This window comes from Zootoca vivipara, chromosome 1 (assembly GCF_965207765.1).
Source record: "Zootoca vivipara chromosome 1, rZooViv2.hap1.1, whole genome shotgun sequence".
In the NCBI taxonomy this organism is placed as follows: domain Eukaryota; kingdom Metazoa; phylum Chordata; class Lepidosauria; order Squamata; family Lacertidae; genus Zootoca; species Zootoca vivipara.
Window position 1 is genome coordinate 44,762,972 of NC_142582.1, and position 22,597 is coordinate 44,785,568.

Consider the following 22,597-nt stretch of genomic DNA (forward strand, 5'->3'; position numbering starts at 1 on the left):
ACAGGAGTGCCTGGCGTGCTATGGTCCATGGGGTCACGAAGAGTCGGACACGACTAAACGACTAAACAACAACAAGCTACCATATATTCTCTTCCCTCATTTAGAACTTTTCTAGGGCTATCTGATGTACTGAATCTTATTGACAGGTTCCATGTGCTGTTGCTTTATCAGTGCTCAACATGCTCAGAGTAGACCCACTACTTACTTGAGTAATTGTAGTCTATTGATTTTAGGAGGTCTATTCTCTGTATTGTATAGTTGGGTAGTTATCCCTGTTTACCTACAATCTCTCTGGTGCCACTATAGAATCTTTAAGGAATTTACAGAATAAGCTCCTGAAGACAATTTCGGTTCTACATGATTTCTCACCTCCTCTAACATAGAGTGGCTGGGAAATACACCTCTCTACCATCAATGTTCTTTTCTTTGTATTGTAAATTGTTAGAAAAAAGTCCCTTTTTAACAGACCAAGACAAGACCAAGGACTCAGCTATACACCTGCATATAAAAGGTTTTAAGTGTGTTTTAAGTGCTATATACAATGTGACACTAGATGGTGATGGTGAGCCTTATGGAAAATTCAATGTATTTTTAAAACGCTTTTTTAAAAAGCATTTTCAGAACATTTTTTATATGTGTGTAGATTCCACCCATTTAAGATTTGATGCATAACATTTGTTACTATATTGGGACATCGCCACAGCTAATGTCATGAAACACAGAGGTGTGGCAGTGATATGATGACATTGGCAGTGCAGGGCTAATGCATCAGTACAATGAAATATTTCTTTCTAAATTGTATGCCTATCGAGAAAGGGTAGCTTTTTATCTCCAGCAAACCCGTAGCTTAGTTACCACCTTTAAGTGGAACTGTCAAACTTTGGGCTTTCTCCTATACAGTATAATGGGCTTATTCCCCACCACTTCATATTCTAGGCACAGAGTGAATCAGCAATGCTCATTAAAAACAGTGCAGCAATGTGTTCCAAGAGCAGCTTGGAAACAACTTTGAAGAGCCTAGAGTTTTCCTGCTTCTAGGACATGTGAAAACATTTCAGGAGCTGCTCCTCACTTTGCCCTCGAGGCTCTCTCTGTCTCCATACTGTGTGCCATACCTTTTACACTGGACTTTCTTGTTTTATGAATTGTTACTGCACTGCAGTGCTCTATACCCAACTTTTCTTAATTATCCTCATTATAGCATCTTTTTATCACAGGGAGATGTTCACAAAGGTGTCCTGCATAATGCATTTCCTCTAAAGAAATGAACCCCCTGGCCTGTGTTAAATAGCTGATGAATTATAGAGCTGTCTCACCAAAAGTCCATTCATTGTCATGCTAATGGCCTCTGCCACTTACTACCATTGAACTAGATTATGAACTCCCCCTTTGTAATATGCAGTTTGCTAGATAATAGGATTTCCATTTTTAACCCCCCTTTTCAATGGCTGATTAAAAGTACCTAAGTGTCAGTGGAGTTCACCATACAAGACTATTTATCACCAGCATAAACATGGTTCTACTTCTTTCCAAGGCTGTGTGGTCTCTACTACCATTTTATCTTGGGGGGATGCTGCTCCTGTAATATACCGGTAGCTCCTTTAATGGATGAAAATAGCTTTCTGCTATCAGCCAGAGGGCTGGGTCAGGGTTGGTTTACTTACTTTTAAGTTTTACACGTTGGCTTTTGAGCTCTACAAACCTCCCAATACAGAATTCCAACCATACTTCCATTGTTCAATGTATGTATTTTGGGGCTCTATTCATGCACACCACTTAAATGTTGAAATTTTCAATTGATTTGAGTGGGATTCTAAATTTAATCTTAATGAGAGTGGTCCCCTGTGAGAGAATAGATATCATTGTAAACAACCTATGTACTTATCTCTGTCCAAGCAATCAATGTTTTATCTGTTATTTGTTTGCAAGAAAACCACTATTGAGGTCCCATCATATCACAAAACAATTCAGAAGTCACTTCATTTTTCCATTAATGCTGTTTGTTGCTTCAGAAAGACTACTATCTTTTGAGAAAGCCGTACAGAATTTAAGCCAGAGACCTATTCTTAACATGCAGTTTGTAATACACAGTTTTTACTATAATGTCAAAATTACTTTCTTGGTCCTTGCCTTAAAGAAGCAGTGAGGGAACCTATGACCCATGGACCAGATTTGGCCTGTAACTTATTTCATCAGATCTGCAGCAATATGCATTTTTGGGCTGCTTAGTCACTCAGTTTTTGGTTGTCTGCTACAGTTGCCTAGCCTTATGTGATAGGATGCATTGATGTCATTTTTATTTTAGTGACATTATAATGTGACTACTGAAAGTAAGGCTTTTTCTAGCAGGAACTGGGAGACAGCCACCCAAGTCCAGAAAGAGTGAGGCCAACCAAAGAGGAGAGGAATATAGATGAAAAGGTAAATGAGATTATGCCCCTTTCTCACTCTGCATTAATTCAAAGTAATAATTTATCACTTTCCCAGTTCTGAAGTCACAAATCAGCAATGTGAATTAAGAGTTGTAGATTTGCCTGTAACCTAGAATGAATCAGGGAGGGCAGATTTCCCGTTTGGGTTTGGAGTAAAAATAATGCAAGAATGAGTAATTGGCAAATATTACATTATCTAGAGAAGGCCCTGGATCAGTTTCTAGGTGTAGTGGTTGGCTAGATGAGGTTTAATAAACCGTGTCTGAATCCTGGCAAGATGGAGGCTCTGTGAGTGAGTGGTTCCCAGGTCCAAGAAAACAGTAACTTGTCTGCCCTTTATGGGGTTCCACTCCCTGAAAGATCAGGTATATTGTTTGGAGCTGGTTCTACATCCAGCTCTGCCACTGAATGTACAAGTGTCCTTAGTGGCTAGGAGTGCCTTTTACCAGCTTTGGTTGCTCCTGGACTAGGATAGCTTCGCTACAGTTGCCCATGCAACTTGGATTACTGCAATGTGTTTTATGTGGGGCTACCCTTGAGGTTGGTTCAGAGGCTGCAACTAATGCAGAAGGTGGTGGCTATGCTGCTTGTTGGGGCAAGCATATACCACCAGCATATAACACCTTGTTTGCAGGATTTGCATGGGTTCACAATCAGCTACCAGGCTGAGTTTAGGGTTCTGGTACTGACATAAAAGGCCTTATACAGCTCAGGACCAGACTGCTTGAGAGACCACCTTATCCTTTATACACCCAGTCTTTGGGAGAGCTGGTCCTGCAAGTTCCAAAAATATGAGAAACACTAATATTGAATATGATGCGTGGTTGAAATTATGGAATCAAACATTGAAATTTACTGCATGTACCGCCCTGAAAGAAAATGTCTGGAAGATGATGTATAGATGGCATTTAACTCCAGTAAAATTATCTAAAATGAGTAATAGATTATGCTGGAAATGTAACGAAAAGGAAGGAGACTTTTATCACATGTGGTGGAAGTGCGAAAAAGTTAAAGAATTTTGGGAAATGATATATAATGAACTGAAAAAGATTTTTAAATATACTTTTCCCAAAAAACCTGAAGCATTTTTGTTAGGAATTATAGGTCAAGAGATTACTAAGGAGGATAATATACTATTTCTGTATGCGACAACCGCGGCTAGGACATTGTTAGCCCAAAAGTGGAAAACTCAGGACCTACCGACGATTGAAGAGTGGCAGACAAAAATGATGGACTATGCAGAACTAGCGAGACTGACTAGCAGGATCCGGAACCAAGGGGAAACAAGGTTTCAAAGAGATTGGAGTAAATTTGTGGACTATATGGAAAAGAACTGTAGAAGTTTAAAGACACTTGCAGGACTGAAATAAATCCTACGAATTGACATTAAAGGGAAGCTATAAAGGAACTGCGAGATAAGAACTGATTAGAAAACCAAATGAGGGGAGGGAGGGAGGTCAAGCTCGGCGGAGCATTGTCAATGGAAGATTGTGAGAGAAGTTAAAAAGATTGATGTATGGTATTGTTTTTTGAATGTTTGTTTGTTTTGTTTAATGTTTTTAAATGTGTTTTAATTGGAAAATCTAATAAATTGCTTATAAAAAAAATATATGAGAAACACATCCCACAGAAACACAAAGGAGGGCTTTCAATGTGGCTGCCCCTGTGGTGTGGAATAGCATTACAGCTGAGATATGACAAGTGCCATTGTCTGTACTTCCCAGAAAGGAATGAAGACATTTTTGTTCCAAAGGGTTTTTCCAGCTGGATGAAAAGGCCTCTGCCATCCGTGTTGACTTTGTATTTCGTGTTCAATTTTTGTTCTCTTTTCAAAAACTATTTGTAGCTTCTTTTTGTGATGTTCATAAATAATCTTGGTGCACATGTTAAAAGTTATTCATAAATTATCAACAATAACAGCAGCAATAATAAGGGTCTATTTGAGGGTCCTGGTGCAGAGGTCACCCAAGGAGCCCATCAGAGGCCAAGACAGTTCAAAGCAAAGGCTCTGTCATCTCTGATGCATTCACCTCGGACTACCACACATTCTCTGAGGAAAGGGAATAAGCCTGCTGTGCAAACTGGTCCATGCGGCCATTTTAGATTTATTGTACAATTCTGGAGTTTTGATGAATTGAAACAATTTGTTGAATCACATCCCACCCTACCTCCCACCTTAAGATAATACTGCTTGGCTGGGGCAATGTTGTTCCAGTCAAAGTAGTGAACCGCTGAAGGATACAAATTAGAGAAATAACAAATAACAGCCATTCATCTGTACACAGTGCCTCAAGCGACAAAACGGCCACAGAGCACATCTGGAAAATTCATCTCGATAAGTGTGGGAAGCAAAAGAGTTCAATACGTCACAGGTTCCTACAATGGAGAACCATCACTTTAAACAACCAGGCAGATTATTGTCCCTGAACAAGCAGAATCCTGACACCATCTAGTCATTTGCTCCTGGTACTTCCTTCCTAATAAACCCTGTTTCCCACCTTAAATTCAGACCTCCAGTAACTAGAGATCTGTGGTGACAAAGGGCTCCCTGAAAAGCAAAGTTAGCAGGCAGCAGCTTATTTTAACATATCTCAGTGGGCTGTCAAACTGATGTCAGTAGGTTCCAAGCCCAAAAGATCCTTTCTCAGCTATTTGTGTGAATAAATGCACAAAGCTTACTGAGAAACTACTGGTGTTGTTGTTTTTCCAGGAAACAGAATTAGGTGTATTTATATATATTCAAAGAAATGAAGGATAAATTAGATGTTGTGATAACTGCCTTTGCACTGACAGCAAACTGGACAAGTCACATTGCTCCATTAAAAAACACATATTCTGTTTTCAACAGGTGTTTAACACATGCTGTTCTGACACTCTAATCCATCTCGAGTCTTGTAAATGGGGTAGAATGGATGCATAAATAAAATATTATTCTTACTGGGCAACAGTGCCTTGTTTTTGGACAGCCCCGTAGTAAATCAGGCATTATAAAATACAATGTTTTAAAAACACAGTATCATTTTACTCCCAGGGGTCAAATAAAGTATAGTGTTATCAATTGCGAAACACCACTTGGGTCAGGACGGGTCAAAAGACTATGCAAAGAACTGCATGTGCAGATTTTTTGTGTGGAGATGATGACACTAAGAATCAGAATTGTAGAATTGGAAGGAACCCCAATGGCCATCTAGTTCAACCCCTGCAGAAATGACAGCTAAAGAATCCCTGACAGATGGCCATCCAACCACTATTTAAAAACCTCCAATGAAGAAGAGTCTACTACCTTCCAAAGTAGTCTAGGCCACTGTCAAACAGCTTTGTCAGAAACTTCTTTTGTTTAGTCAGAATTTGTACCCTATTTGGGGATTACATTGCTCCCTTTGGCCTATTGTGAACCGCCCTGTGATCTTTGGATGAAGGGCAGTACACAAGCTTAATACAGTAATAATAATTGCACTATATTCAGGTATCTTGTTTTTGTTTTTGTTTTGCAAAACTGGAAGCTGATATGGAAAATAGGACTAAACCTTGACCTAAGTCTAACCTTTTGGCAGTTCTCTTCCCCGAATGTCAGCTCATCCGGTCCCTCCTGAAAATCCCATATGACCTTGCCCCTTTGGGACTCCCAAGTCCCAAAAGCATCCATAAACAGCAGTGGTAGCACCTTCAACTTTGAGAATGATACACAAAGGGTCTTGTGGCACCTTAAAAGACTCACAAATGTATTCTGGCGTTGGCACAAGTTTTTTGTGGACCACTCCATCTGTAACCCATGAATGCTTAGGCTATCCTCTTGCCACAGTCAATTTGTTGAAGTCTCTGAGGTGCCACGAGACTGTTCCTCGTTCCCCGCTGCAACAGACCAACACAGCCCCTCCTCTGGAAATATTCAAGAAGGGCATTCTCTGCGCGAGATCAGATATCCCTAAATCTTTTGTCTGGCGTTAACTCCGTGGACATAAACCTGCTTCCAGAGGGGAAATGCGTCGGGAGTGAAATGAGCACTTGGCTCAGAGAAGCCCCTTTCGAGCAACCTTGCCCTCTCCTGCTGCCTTGGAAGTACCCCTTCCTTCCCCGCCCGCTTCCCCCTCTGGAATAGCAGCTGAGCTCCGTGAGATCCCAGCAGGTGCATCCCTCACGCTCGCCTAAGACACGCCCCGGCGAAGAAGCTCCTTCACAGGCCCGGCCCCCCTCGCCTCTTTTGCATATATACCGCAGCTGCCCAATCAGCGCGGCCGCTGCTCCTCTCTCGCGCGCCTCTTGCCGGGGGTTGCTGTGGCGACGGACTAAACCAGAGGCTGCCCGCCAGCCTGCAACAAGCTCGGCAGGGGAGGAGGAGGAGGAGGAGAGGGAAGAGGAGGGCTCGCTTATCCGCCGCGCAAGGTGCTGCAGCGCCTGGAGCCGAAGACGGAGAGCGGGCGCAACAAAAGCGGCGAGACGAAACATCCTAGCCGAAGCGCTCCAGGTAAAGGAACCGGGAGGCTCAGCAGGGGACAGCAGGGGAACAAAAGCCGTGTGTGGGGGGCGTGGGGCGGGGGTGGGAATGCAAGGCGAGAAAGGGTGAGGGGAACTTGCCAAAATGGAAGCGGGGGAGCTGCTAGATTGTGGCATGGATGGGCACTCCTTCCCCGTTTGGGGTTGTGGTTGTTGCCTTTATTTTGTGTGCGTGTGTGCGTGTGCGTGTGTGTGTGTGTGCATGCAGCTTCCTTCCTTGCTTCTATTGTGCGCGCACTGCACACAATCAATAAGGCGCATCCCGGCTCTTGCGGATTTCCCACCCACCCACCCACCCAGCCAAGCGACGGTTGTTTGGTGCGTGAAGGTTTGCAGATCAAAAACGGCATGAAAGTTGGGGACGGAGTTTCTTCCGAAGGGGGAGCGAGGAAGCTGAACTGGCAGAGGGGGTGGGGGTGGGCTGGGTTGTGGAAGAAGGCGTGAAGGCGAAGAAACTTCCCACTTGGGCTTGAAGGCTGTTCGTCGAGTGCTTTGCAGGGTTAAGTTCTGTATGTAGATACTAACGGTTTTGTGCCCGTTGTGTGAAAGGTGTCTGATTCATTTTATTTTAATAATAATAATAATAATAATAATAATAATAATAATAATAATAATAATAATAATAGGCTACACCAGAGAACTGTGCATGGGGCTCCTTGGAGTTCCGGCTATCCATGGTGGTTTATGGGATTGCGGTGTTCTGAAAAAAGAATACAACCATTTAAAATAAGGGCCACCGTGTGTAAGAGGAAGGGGTGCCTCAGAACCAAAGCTGCAGCAACCACTTGTCAGTTAGGGATTCCACAATCATGCACCGGTTGTTTCTGCTTGACTCTGCCATGGTTTTAAGAATGATTTCTGGAAAAGAAAAAGCTGCCACCTTGCATAAACCAGACATTTAGTATTCAATTTAAGAGTCTGCTTGAGTTAGTTCTCAGAATGTTTTTCTTGCTCGTTAAAAATTAGCATCCATTTCTCCTTTCCATGTGTTTGTATCTCCACCTTTTATGCACTTATAGCTTATTATTATTATTATTATTATTATTATTTAGAAATCCTCATTGTGCCATACCTTGTCTGGTAGAGATTTCATCAGTAGGGCTAGGTGTCATAAGAAGACAGATTTGTGGAAGTTTGTGGGTTATTAAAGGAATAGCTTTGTTCAGAAAGACTGCGTGGAAGGAACTGGTTTCCAAAGCAAACCTGGCTGTACTGACCCAAGCTTGCAGGGCTGTAGCATAGGCTTTGCTACAAAGGCAAATGGCTGCGTAGAGTGAAAGGGAGAGATACAAGAGGTTAGTAAGCAGGCAGTGCCTTCTCTTATTTGCCTGTGTTCTGGTCATCCCCCACCCCCTTGAAATAGCAAGTCAAGAACATCATTAAATAAATAGAAACCACATCTTACATTATCAGAGGATCTGCTCTGGTACAGAACCAATCCTTTTGCTACTAGGTTTGTTACCTAGCTGCATCCATATCGGAATTGTCACATTGCAGAGGCAAGGCATTGCTTCCAAAATGCATTCACTCCTTTTCTGGCTGTGTCTGATGCTCAACAGACTGTTCCTACAGTCTGAGGACGACTCACCATGCCTTTTTGTTGTACCTATTGCCCTCTTATTAATAATGATTTCTAACATTAATGATAGACTGAATGAAAGTATGAATTTAAAAAAAAACAACCTAGAGGCGAAACGAAGATACTATACAAAGGATGAATTTTCACCTCCCTGTGGAAATTTGCATGCAAGGGTTGTTTAAGTACGTACATGATAATCCATACTGCACTCACCGATGCAAAAAGCACAGTTCCTGTTGGATATATTGAAAAATAGGATTTCCCTGCTGTTATAAAGATTTAAGGGAAATCCAAACACTTTCCAGTCAATTATTGAGATAGCTCAGCATCTGTAGTAGGCAAAAATGCTAAGCGTTCTCAGAGCAGCGGGGCAGAAAATGCGTACATTTCTGGATGATTGTTTCCCCATCTGGGATAGCTGATTTCATACTTCTTGTAACGGGAGTTTAAGTGTTTTTTATAAAAGAAAGAAAAGAGAGCTGCTTAGCATCTCACCCTTTGAATCAGGAGGATGTGACTCATTTTTCCTTTCACCACTCTGATTCATAATATATTCCCCTCTTTCTTTTATACATATGGATTTGAAGCCGCAGAAGGCATTGGCAAGGTCATCTGTTTGAATGCTGGTGGGGAGTTATTTCATTGGATTATTGGAAAATGTCAAGTATAAATAGAATTCCAACGTGAATCTATAAATAACCAGCCAAAGCCAAATCTACACCTCTTCAATTATAATTACACAGCAGAAATCTAATTCACAATTGGGTGTTCTTTGCATTTATTTGCTGTGGCACTCATAAAAGAGGGGAACAAAAAGTCAAGGAGAGCCTAAATTCAAATATCATGTCAAAAATGGACTTGTGGGGGTGATTTGGAGGCAAGTCCTAGATTCTCACCTTCACTGTGCTATTTGTTGCATAGGAATCACTCAGCCTTGCCTACCTCATGGGGTTGTGGGGAGCCCTGTGAAAGACTTGACATGGTAAACTGCCAAATAAGCGGCGTTAGTAACAACTTCAATAACAATCATGCTTTGTACCAATTGTATCTTTGGTGATACTGCTTTTAGATATAACACAATGCATGGCACAGGATAGCAAGAAGTTCTCTGGAATGGGCATTGCACTTGCACAGAGCTCAGCTGTTGTTCCCAATGCAGGTACCATAGCTCAGTGAGAGCACATGCTTAGCATGCAGAAGGTCTCAAGTTAAATCCTTGGCATCACCAATTGGAAGAATTTGGTAGCAGATGATGTGAAAGACTTTTTCACTTGTGTCAGATGATAACAATGAGGTCATCCTTGGTAGCTGTCCTCCCCCCTTTTTTTGCCAAGAATGAGTGCCGGCAGGAGGGCGCTGCGCGGCAAAGCCACACGGAAGCCATGCTACGCACTGCGCCCGCCCACCAGGGCAGGGGCACCAGAACGATCTGCGCGCCACGGCGGCTGACTGGCTTGAGACGGCCCTGAGCACAGGCCAGCACAAATACAAGTGCACATGCCAATTATAAAATGTGAACACAATTTTCTAATAATACACTGGTACCCCGGGTTACAAAAACCTCAGGTTACAAACACTTCAGGTTGCAGACTCTGCTAACCCAGAGGTAGTGCCTCGGGTTAAGAACTTTTCCCCAGGATGAGAACAGAAAGCATGTGGCGGCGGCAGCGGGAGGCCCCACTAGCTAAAGTGGTACCTCAGGTTAAGAATGGTTTCAGGTTAAGAACGGACCTCCAGAATGAATTAAGTTTGTAACCAGAGGTACCACTGTACTTGGTCTGCTGTGGAGCTTTTAGGACCATTGTTTTCAATGTGGCTTGCTGACAGGGGCATCTCACGTACAGATGGAAATGGGAAGTGCAATATGTGTGCTGGAGGAAGCATATGCTGATGTAGGAAAAACATACTAAGATCTTTTCCCCAAAGCAAAGTGATGGGAAACTGAGAAATCAACATGGGAGATGTTAATGTGAATGAGATGCACAGAATGTTTGAAAGAAGAGTGATTCAGAGCAAGCCAAGCTAAAGAGTTTGCCACCTTATAAAGCATAGCTAACTGGATGACTAATTTATGCAGATAAGAACAGGTGGGTTACCAATTATTGGGGCCATAGACTAAACATTATTCTGTACCCCACAACTTTTATGCCCAGTTCAGATGCAGACCCTGGTTTGCCACCAAGCATATAACCAAAGCCATCAGTGGATACAATGATATTGAGGACATTTTGCAGGTTTTCATCATTCTTAAAGCTGTACTTTAGAAAAGCGAAAACAAACCCCCAGAAGTATGATATGATCAGCATGGCTACAACAGATGCATACATTTTGGTCTGAGAGTATTTACTGTATTGGAGAGAGATCTTCACTTTGTCCCACTCCTGAAGAATATCTCTCTGATTATGCATTCATCTACTCTTCTAAAAATGTGTGCGGGGGATGGACGACTGTAGCTTTATTTGGTTGTGTGTGTGAAATTGCCTAGACTATTAATTGCTTGTAATCTGGTTTGAATTTCCTACTGCCTTTTAATTATGCAGCCCAAGAGGAAAAGGCTGTAATTAGGAAAACACCGAACAGGCTTCTTACACCCTTCAATAAGGCTTTTGCCTTCCTACTTGTGTTGGTAAAATTATCAAGCTACTGATGCTAAATCAACTCTTCATACTATCAAGAATTGCAGTACTGTAAGGGGGCAATAGATTTTATTGCGCAGTCAAGCGGAGTCCCCCAAAGCCCCCAGGCAGCCCCCCAAGCAGAATGATGACACAAGACCCCGTTCTATGCGCCTCCCCTTTTATTTGGGGAACGGTCATTATGCAACAGAGGTGATCGTTGATACACAGTCTCAATGAAAGCTTTTGATCACTAGGATCTGACTACCATATATGGAGTCGGAATGAAATCTTTCTCCAGATCTGTTTGGTTGGAAAACTTGTAATTTTCCTTAATTTCTTAACCTTGTAACATCTATATTAGTTTTTAATTTTCACTTAAATAAAAGCTTCTTTCCCAAGACTAATATCAGCTTTGGGGATAGGGATAGTTTCTGCAGACTGTGGCACACAGGGAAAAGGGGTTTGTTTTATTATTATTAAGGGAAAAAACCCTACTCATGCACGGTGGTATTGATTCTTCCCCCAACCTAATTTTCAAAGTCTTTAAAATTTGCGTGCTGAATCTTATATGCATTTCACGTCATATATAGTTTGCCCTTGGGTTCGGGTTGCTCTGCAGGCAGTTTTCTGCAGTAACACACTGCAGTGTGCATTGTAGACCTTTGAGGAACAAGAACTTCCATGGGCCCTTCTTTGGAGGAAACAAATGAATAGCTGACCTCTGTTACATTGTGCAAGCCTAAGGTTTTCTATTAATCTTTTTTTTTTTTTAAATTCTCATTGATTCCAAAGATCAGGTGACCATTGTCTTAAATATATATGAAATCACTAATGGCAACAGGTCAGCACAAATAGGGGGAAACAAGAAGAAGAAAAAGGTACAGAAATATGCGAAACAAGTTTTGTCAGTTCTTTTTTTGTGTTCAAGCCTGCTTCATTGTGAAAGGTGTTTGTTTGTTCAGTTGTTTGTTTGTTTGTTTTAAAAAACCAAGCTCCTTTAACGACAATTCCATATGCCCATTGTATGTTGAGGGAGGACCTACTTCATTATATAGTTGAACATTTTAAAGCAGTAAATCAAATGATGTGCATCAAAACATTATATTAAATATGTTAATATAATATTAAACATTATATTAATATGTTATTAAATTGCGCTCACAGAATCATTTGAAAAGGAACTCAAGGGTCACCTCTGATGAAGGACACTACTTTTCAAGCCAGCCTGCCCCATGGTTGAAAAACTGATCCTTTTGGAAAGCTCTTTCTAAGGTTTTGTAAATCCTTTGCTTTGAAATTTGAATGCATTGGTTTGGGTCCTACCACCTGCAGCAAGAGAAAATAAATGTGGCCTATAAACTATATTACAATCCTTCTACAGTTGAAAAATATGATCATATTTTTTTATATATATAGTCTCTTCCTGGCCGAACATACCCAACTTTTTCAGCCTTTCCTTGTAGGATTTGGTCTCCAGACAACTCACCATCACTTTCGCCCTTCTTTTGACATTTTCCAGTTTGTTGATACACTTTTAAAACTATGGTGCCCCAGAACTGGTGTCCTCGGTGAGAATGGAACAAAGCAGAATAGAGTGATACCGTTACTTCTCACGATCTGGACCCTATAATTATATTAAAGGAACCTTTGCATTTTTACTGTGAAACAAGTCTCACTAAGTTAAATGATACATACTTCCTAGTAGGTATTTTATGTAGACAGTTGTGTCAAATCAATAGATGCATGTCAGCTTTCTGATGGAAAGCTAGGCAAATAATTACACAAATTCTACGGTAATTAATGCATATGCACAGAACTATACAGTGTCTAAGAAAATATTAATTTTGGTCATGATGAAGTCATTGCAAACCATTCAGTTATTTTGTTACATTAATACATAGGACATGTAAAGTTGACGTATATTTTAATCTGTAATTTTAGTTTATTATGTATGCTTATAATCTATGCTTTTAACTGTTTATTTAATTCATTCTGTTTTTTTAAACTTGTTTTTAACATTTTTTGGTAATAGTCTTAATGTGTGTTTTATTTACAGGTAGATAGCTGTGTTGGTCTGACGTAGTCGAAACAAAATAAAAAATATAAAAAATTCCTTCCAGTAGCACCTTAGAGACCAACTAAGTTTGTCATTGGTATGAGCTTTCATGTGCATGCACACTTCTTCAGATACAGTGTGTTTTATATTTGTGAATTGCTGAGAGGGTTTTTTTCAGAGCTAAGTGATATTCAAATTTTATTAAGCAAATAAATCAAATTAAGTTAATAAAATTCTGTATAATATAATAGAAATTGCATGCACAGGAACAAAAAGATATATTGGCAGCCTTTTCTAGTGCTCAGATTTGTAAACCTTTCCTAGTGTGAATTTCACTAGGTCTTGCCTTCACAATGATCTGGTTCAGATGTAATGTTAGACTTGGCTTAGCATTACATCAGTGAGCCTTGGGCTTGTGTGCCCCTCTTCCCCTGCCTCTTCTCTGATGCAGCCACTTGTAAAACATGAAACCACAGTTTAGATTACGTCTGAAAGAGGCCAGCATGTTCTATCAGAATAAAGCATCTATGTCCTCACTGAATTTTTTCTGGAGGCAAAGGCACTACCTGATGGTACTTTTTTTGCCAGTCAGGTAGTTTAAAGACTATGGTTTAATATGGAGCCAGCAATATATTTGCCTGCACAATCACCTGTGGGTAGCAAAGTCAATGTTAAGTGCAAAGTGATGCACGTTGGGGCAAAAATCCCTAACTTCCCATATATGCTCATGAGAACTGACCTATTTTTGACTGAGCAGGAAAGAGATCTTGGGGTTGTGGTGGATGGCACAATGAAAATGTTGTCCCAGTGCGTCGTAGCTGTGAAAAAGGCAAGTTTTTCACATTAGGGATAATTAGAAAAGGGATTGCAAAATGAAGCTGCCATTACCATATCTATGGTGCAGCTGCACTTGGTGTACTGTCCTCCGTTCTGCTGGCCATGCCTGAAAAAGGACATCATAGAGCTGGGAAAAGGTGCAGGAAAAAGTCAACCAAAATGATCAAGCAGCTAGAGAAGGCATAGGCAAACTCCAGCCCTCCAAATGTTTGGGACTATAATTCCCATCATCCCTAGCTAACAGGACTGGTGGTCGGGGATTATGGGAATTGTAGTCCCAAACATCTGGAGAGCTGGAGCTTGCCTATGCCTGAGCTAGAGCAACTACTCTGTGAGGGAATATTACGGTGTTTGGGGCTTTTCAGTATGGATAAAATGGCGTGTAGCTAGTGCGGGCATAATACAGGTGTATAAAGTTCTGTTGAGAAAGTGGATAGAAGCCACATTCCTGAGATCACCCATTGGAGCTAAATGTTAGGAGATGCAGAACTGACAGAAGGAAGTGTTTAAACTCTGGAATTCAGTGCCACAAGATGTAGAGATGGCTATAAAAGTTGATTAGACATGGAGGATAAGGATATGAATGGCTACTAGTCAAGATGACCAGTCGCTGGGGTCATGTGGGAGAATGATACTGCACTCGGGTCCTGCTTGTGGGCTTCCCATTGGCTGCTTTGAGAACAGGATTCTGGGCTGGATGAGCCTTATGTTCTTATGAACTCACCATTCTGTAAGCAGTAAACTGCATAATAACATTTTTAAAGACAGAAATGGTGTCCACATCAGGAGCAGGGATTGGAACTGACAAAGTCCAAAAGCCATTTGAGTTTCCTACCCCCCCCCCCAATTAAAGTATTGGCAATCACTTGCATATGTTAGTTAAGGTCATGATTTTGCAGGCCAGGTTGTTGTTTCAAAGCTGAGTGGCTTTCTGGAAAAGGATACTGCTTGGGGGCCTTCATCAGGGTGGTGCAGTTGCAGCTTCCTGTCACATCCGATTAATTCTGTGCCCTGTTATCACTCACTTAGCCTGTGATGCTAATGCAACATGATGGACTCATATTATTGACTGGATTATTTTATTTACAGTCCCATAATTTAGTTAATTGAAATGGAGCTTCTGATTATGAAACCATGGAGTATTTTCTTTCCTCCTCCTCTTCCTAAAGCATTTACGCCCTCTGTCCTTGCAAAGCCCAGAAGACTTTACAATGTTGTGTTTTGGCAACTGAGGCTACAGTCTTGTACCAACTTACCTGGAAGCAAGCCCCGCTGAATGCAATGGGACATGCTTCAGAGCTGACGTATATAGGATTGCACTGTGAGTGAATTTAATTAAAATATTAATAGTGTGCTCTAAAACTAGTTTATACACATGTGCCCTTTTTTCTGAGAGAGGAACTCAGCAGTGGCAAGAGCTCTTCTTCAATGGAAAGGGGTTGGGCAGGTGAAATCTTCTGAGCAGAAGTGCAATGTTATCACATTTGTGGAAATTAGAGTCAGCTTTGCCATTAGGCAGAGTGAGGTCGCTGCCTCAGGTGACAGATAGTTTGGGGAAGCAAGGAGTGGTGGCAAATTGTGGAGGGCTGATCTGTGTGTGCTATGCAAGCTACTCAGCACCAACTGAGCTATCCTGGGTGTGGCGTAGAATGCCAGTGTTGACATAAGAGTCAACTGCCAATGTGTTTGTCCTCGAGTGGCAAACTATATTGGGCAGCCGCTTAGACTAGATCTAGCTTATTTAGAATGAGCTAGTGCTATGCTGGCATTTTATTTCTGTTTGGAAGTGCCCATCAGGGCCAGCTCAAAACATTTTGCTGCCTGAGGCAAAGTACAAGAAGGAAGCTGACTGGGCAGTTACCTTTTTTTACTTCAGAACTGGCAATAGGCCAGTGTCACACACCACACCAAAGAGAAGCAGACTAGTTTAAAAGGTGCAGGATAGACCGTGTGCCATATACAACTCTGCTTTCAAACAGAGGAGCTTGTGGCTGGGGGCTGCCACTGATAAGACCTCGAGCATCTGCTGCCTGATGTGATCACCTGACTCTGGCTAATGGTAGGGCTGGCCCTGGTACCTTTTCCTGCTAAAAGAGGTTTCTGGTGCCCTTTCCATCTCAGGTTTCTGTCCTTGTGTCTTCAGATACTCTGTACTAGAAAAACCCAAATGCTGGGTGTAGTTGTACACAGATGTTGATAAATTTGCATAATGGCATAAAAATCACACACATAATTTGTAAAATTTATTACAACAACCAAGCAGTCTGAATGTTATTCTGGATCCTTATAACCTGTAGCAGTACCTGCAAAGTTCCCATCGGTCAGCTTGCCTTTGGCAGATGCTGCCAGTGCATAATAGAAGTTTCTCTCTGCAAAAACAAAGCTATGTGTTTTCTTTGATAACAAACATATTGAAATTCTTAGGATGCCAAAATCCATGTTTCCTGCCATATTATGTCTTCCTGTAAGTCTTTGGTAGTAAGACTTGGGCTGTGACAGTGCAAATACTCCATCTAAGGGTATCATTTACTTTTGTGCCATAATCACAAACTCAGCCACTGCAGAAACAGTGCATTGAAATATAAAACCTGAAGTTGAAGACAGTTTGTTAAAGGGTGTGTAAAATGATTTCATGAGGTCCAGAACTTTGGGCATTTTCCCAAATCGAGTACCTTTACTGAGTGACAGGTTGACTTGTCCAACCTTTGCCTTTTGAAATCAATACAAGACATAATAACAGCCCTCCTAATGAATGCTGATGCTTATAGTACCTCACTTGGCTTGTAAAGGATTTTCAGTGAGTAATTTTGGTAAAGCATCATCTTCTGAATGAGCAATTTGTTTACTTAACAGAGCATGCGGATTCTTATGTCTTAGCAACGCTTGGCGCATATCTCACGAAGAGCTTCCTACACTCCTGATTTGCTGTTTTAGTATTGATGTGGAAGTGCCAGGAGGGGGGAAAAACCCATACACAGGACTGACACATTGTGCTGACTTTGCTCCTGCTTTGCCTGCCCTGCGCTGACAGACAGATGCATGCATGACTGCAGTGCAGATGAGTGGAATATTGGTAAATGCTGAACACAGGCATAGCATTGGTGCTTAGGGGTTTGGGTCAATTCCGAGGAGAAACACACAGAGAGATGCCATTAGATGTGAAATTTATTAACTACTGTATTACTACTGGTATGCCCCGCGGAGGACCTTAAGGTCCACATTCTGGAGATTCTGAGCCATAAGGTGGTTAGATTGGTCTCGACTAGGACCAGGGCCTTTTCAGTACTGGCCCCAACTTGGCGGAATGCTCTTTCACAGGAGACCAGGGCCCTGCAGGATTTGTCACCTTACCGCAGGGCCTGCAAGACAGAGCTGTTCCGCCTGGCATTTGGGTTGGATTCAGTCTGACCCCTGTGTTTTCCTCCCTCATAGTTTGGATTTATAGACTACTTAAAATGAGGCTGCATTTTAAATTTTAAATTTTAATATTGTATTTTAATTAATTGTTTTCTTTTCTTTTATGTTTATTGTAATTTTATTGGTGTTAGCCGCCCTGAGCCCGGTTTTGACTGGGGAGGGCGGGATATAAATAAATTAGAATCATAGAATCATAGAATCATAGAGTTGGAAGAGACCACAAGGGCCATCCAATCCAACCCCCTGCCAAGCAGGAAACACCATCAAAGCATTCTTGACATATGGCTGTCAAGCCTCTGCTTAAAGACCTCCAAAGAAGGAGACTCCACCACACTCCTTGGTAGCAAATTCCACTGCCGAACAGCTCTTACTGTCAGGAAGTTCTTCCTAATGTTTAGGTGGAATCTTCTTTCTTGAAGTTTGAATCCATTGCTCCGTGTCCGCTTCTCTGGAGCAGCAGAAAACAATCTTTCTCCCTCTTCCATATGACATCCTTTCATATATTTGAACATGGCTATCATATCACCCCTTAACCTTCTCTTCTCCAGGCTAAACATACCCAGCTCCCTAAGCCGTTCCTCATAAAGCATCATTTCCAGGCCTTTGACCATTTTGGTTGCCCTCTTCTAGACACGTTCCAGCTTGTCAGTATCCTTCTTGAACTGTGGTGCCCAGAACTGGACACAGTACTCCAGGTGAGGTCTGACCAGAGCAGAATACAGTGGTACTATTACTTCCCTAGATCTAGATGTTATACTCCTATTGATGCAGCCCAGAATTGCATTGGCTTTTTTAGCTGCTGCATCACACTGCTGACTCATGTCAAGTCTGTTGTCTACCAAGACTCCTAGATCCTTTTCACATGTACTGCTCTCAAGCCAGGTGTCACCCATCCTGTATTTGTGCCTTTCATTTTTTTTTGCCCAAGTGTAGTACCTTACATTTATCCTTGTTAAAATTCATCTTGTTTGCTTTGGCCCAGTTATTATTATTATTATTATTATTACTTGAGAATTGTCAATTGTGTTAACGGTATTGTGTGGAAATGATTTACACTTAGAGCAAAGCATTTGAGATCCTGTTAGGATTTCCAGATATGCTAGCGTCATGTCCCAAGGATATTGGTTATAAAAGAGAAAAGATTGCAGGAAAGGTGGTTTGTGGAACATGACGCCATCATCACATTGGTTGCTAAGTAAGTACCTGGTGATTGGAACACACCCAGGTAGCAGAAAAGCTTCTGGTGTTGTCAAACACTGCTCACAGCTGGTCAACAGATTAACACGGTGAATTCGTAGCCCTTCGGGACCAAATGCTGGTTGACCCTGAATCCTGTGAAGGGGTGGTTCACACGTTTGTCATGAGCATCACTGATCATTCCATCCAGTGCTCATGTTCAGCACCAAGGCAGGAAACAGCACCTAAACAATCATCAAGTCATCAATTCCATGGATGGTGTGTTGCGAGACACTCTACTTTCTATGGACATTGGGATAGTGGGGAGTGAAGTGATCTCTGCCATGTCCATTCATTCTTGTCTGGCGGGGTAGGCATGGCTATTTAGTGCACGATTCATTGTGATGAAACCTTCCCTGCCTGTCCAAGGAACCAACTCTGTATGAAAATGGTGCAAAGCACTGCTGAAATTGTCTCTTTCTCTCTGTCTCTGTTTGCAGTTGGGAAGGTTATAACATTATTAAAATACATTAGCTTTAGCAAAGCTCCTTGCTTGTCTCAGTAACATTGCATTAATGTTTGTCTTTGCTCTGGGACGTAAGAGGGTTTTTCCTTTTTCTTTCTTTTTTAAAATCCCCTCATTACCTTTATAAACATTTAATTTTTATCAAGAGCTGGAACCAAAATCTCTATATTCCAAATGACTCTGTAAGAGAGCCCTCAGGATCCTGTAATTCTTCAAAGAATCCCACAGAGTTCAGTGGCCTTTCACGCTTTGCATGAATCTGCACTATTTTGGCTTGCAGCTTTGTTAGAGTTCTGGGTAACAGCTTGGTACTGGGTTGTGGTTTTTTTGAAGTTTCTTCAAGCAGCACTAATGCAGAAAGCTGACATTTTCTGTGTGGAAGAAGCTTAAGATTTTGAGCATTGCAGCCCTCAAGCGAAGGCTACCTGAAGGCACTTTACTATGGTGGTTCTCCACTCTGGAAGCATAATAATCAAAAGTCATTTAATCCAATGTATTGGCCCAAATATGGGCAGTGCCTCCATGATAGCAGATGTAGGGGATGTGCAATGGTGGTACAGAGAACTTTAAAGACTAGTGCAGTACACTGTAGCTCAGTAGCTTAAGCCTAGCATGCTTACCAGGTTTTTGCCCTTGGGGTTGTGAGTTCAATCCCTCTGATCTCCCTTGCTTTTCTCAAGTGCCATAAGCCACTGTTATTACACTATGGTTAAAAGCACATTATGTTCCTACATGTAGAAAATGAGTACGGTATATCAGGGTAAAGACTGACTTCGACATCTAGCAGGGATTTTTAATATGGGAGAGCATTCAGTTGCATTCAGTTTTATCATAAAATGAGTTATTTGTCTAGGGCAGTGTTTCTCAACCAGTGTGCCTCCAGATGTTTTGGGACTACAACTCCCATCATCCCTAGCTAGCAAGACCAGTGGTCAGGAATGATGGGAGTTGTAGTCCCAAAACATCTGGAGGCACACTGGTTGAGAAACACTGGTCTAGGGGACCTCTAAAACATTGTTCTTTGGCCTGTGATTCCACGTTCCAGTCCCTGAGGCTCTGATCCCTTAGGCTCAGGGACATAGCTGCCAAGTACCCCGTTTTGCCCAGGAAACCCACGTATTTTCTTACCGTTTCCCGCTGGTCTCCCGAATGGATTTATCTCCCATAAATCCCCTGGAAAGCAGCTCCTGCCGGCGGCCATGTTTCTGGTGCCACTCTGCCCATTTCCAAAATGGCCGCAGCGCCAGAAGTCGCTTCTACGCATGTCCGGAAGTGCGTAGAAGCGACTTCCAGCGCTGCTCTAACCATTTCCAAAATGGCTGCAGTGCCAGAAGTCGCTTCTACGCAATCCGGAACTTGGCAGCTATGCTCAGGGATGATTCTCAGAAGACCTGCATTATACACTTAAAGCAGTGTCATACCACTTTAAATAGCCATGTCTTTCCCCCAGAGAATCATGGGAAGTGTAGTTTGTTAAGGGTGCTGAGAGCTGCTCAGAGACACCTATTCCCTTCACAGAGGTACAATTCCCAGAGTAGTTTAGCGATCAGTCCCTTTTCCCTGGGAACTCTGGAAAAACAGGGCCAATTGGTGCTTCAAAGGGAAGCATCACCTGGTGTCAGGTGACTGAAAGTGGGTGGTTCTGCCTACCTGCTAGGAAAAAAGTTCCCTACCCCCGGGCTAAGTGGTCATCCGAAAAGGTAAGGGGAAGCGGTCCCTTCTGGCCTTCATGTAATATGAGCACAGTTTTTAAACAGTGGGAAGAAAGTACAGTGAAATATAGGGACATTGCATTGGATGCCAGCACATTTACACAATTTCAACCCTATGGGCAGCATTCAAACAGGGATACTGGAAGGATTGGAAACTATTTCCTAACAACTGCCCGTGACTCTTCAGCTTAGCAAATGTCACACATTTGAAAACCATGAGTGTACATGAAGGAGTGACCAAATAATATTTTGAATATAGGCTGCTCAAAAATCAATGCTTGTTGGACTGTTCTGACTGTGTGAGGAATACATATTATCTTTCTCCTAGAGTCCAGACTTTAAAATGATAGAGTAATTTACCTTTCACATTTGAACAAAGCTTTTGTTTCTAAAATGAAAGGGAGCTATCATGGGTGGGTTTTCAAAATTACTGTTTCTAAGTTGTTCTCTTGCGTACTAGACTCCCACTTGCACCTGTTGCTCTATCAGCACCAAAGACCAGTTTCTGCTTGGCTTGCTTATATGCACAGCCATCTTGGAGAGCTGTTTGGATACCCTACCAGCATTATTTAACAACTGACAATAAAATCTACATTTTTACACAGGTACATAGCTAATCAGCTTTTTATAAGGGAAATTGCAGGAAAGTGCACCTATAGTGTATTGCACTATTGCAGGGATGAGGCCCCTAGATGTTGTTGGACTCCAACTCTCATCAACCCCAGCCAACATGGCTAATATTCAGGTAATATAGGAGCTGTAGTCCAGCAACATCTGGCATTCCACGGGTTCTCCAGCTCTGGCTTATTGGAACTTTATTTGGAAAAAAAGATTATTAGCCCCTTGTATAGCATATCAGAGGCAGTGCTTTTTTGGGGTGGGCAAAAACACTACTAAGACCCTTAGATTCTTTTCAGGTGTATGACTGGCGATCCAGGTGCCCCCCGTCCTATATTTATGCAGCTGGTTATTCCTGCCTAAGTGTAGAAACTTACATTTGTGCCTATTGAATTTCATTCTGTTAATTTGGGCCCAGTTCACCAATCTGTTAAGGCCATCTTGAATCCCCATTCTGTCTTCTGTGGCATTAGCTACCCCTCCCAGTTTGGCGTCATCTGCAAATTTCATGAGCACCCCCTCACTTCCTTCATCCAAGTCATCGTATCTAAAGATGTTGAACAGCAACAGGCCCAGACAGAACCCTGCAGCACCCCACTTGTCACTTTTTCCAAGGATGATGAGGAACTATAATAGTGAGCACTCTGGGTTTGGTCAGTCAACCAGCTACAAATCCGCCTAACAGTTACCTTGCCCAGCCCACATTTTACCAACTTCTCTGCAGGAATATCATGGGGGACTTTGTCAAGATACACTGTGTTTGTTCTAGTTACAGGTAGGTAGCCGTGTTGGTCTGACGCAGTCAAAATAAAAATAAAAAATCATTCCAGTAGCACCTTAGAGACCAACTAAGTTTGTCATAGGTATGAGCTTTCGTGTGCATGCACACTTCTTCAGATACGCTGAAACAGAAGTAACCAGACCCTTATGTATAGTCAGAGGGTGGGTGGGTGGGCGGGGGGTGATGGGAATGGGTGATGGGCTGATAGGAGTGGTAAACCTGTTGATGACTGTTAACGACTGTTAATGACTGCAATTGGTCTTGCAGGAATAAGCAAGGGCTGAGGTGCTAAAGAAAGCTTGATCATGTATAATGAGATAAGAATCCTATGTCTCTGTTCATACCAGGTCT

At 42.1% G+C, this 22,597-nt stretch overlaps 1 protein-coding gene across 2 annotated transcripts in view; it reads left to right on the plus strand.

The window, feature by feature from the left end:
• The first annotated feature begins 6,749 nt into the window (after positions 1 to 6,749).
• LOC118091662 (uncharacterized) overlaps positions 6,750 to 22,597 on the plus strand; it is a 71,204-nt gene continuing 55,356 nt past the window's right edge. The window contains exon 1 of one of the 2 annotated variants that reach the window (XM_035128831.3): positions 6,750 to 6,897. The gene's annotated coding sequence lies outside the window, so the exon portion shown is untranslated. The remainder of the gene's footprint in view (positions 6,898 to 22,597) is intronic. The other variant, XM_088662368.1, reaches the window with a different exon arrangement.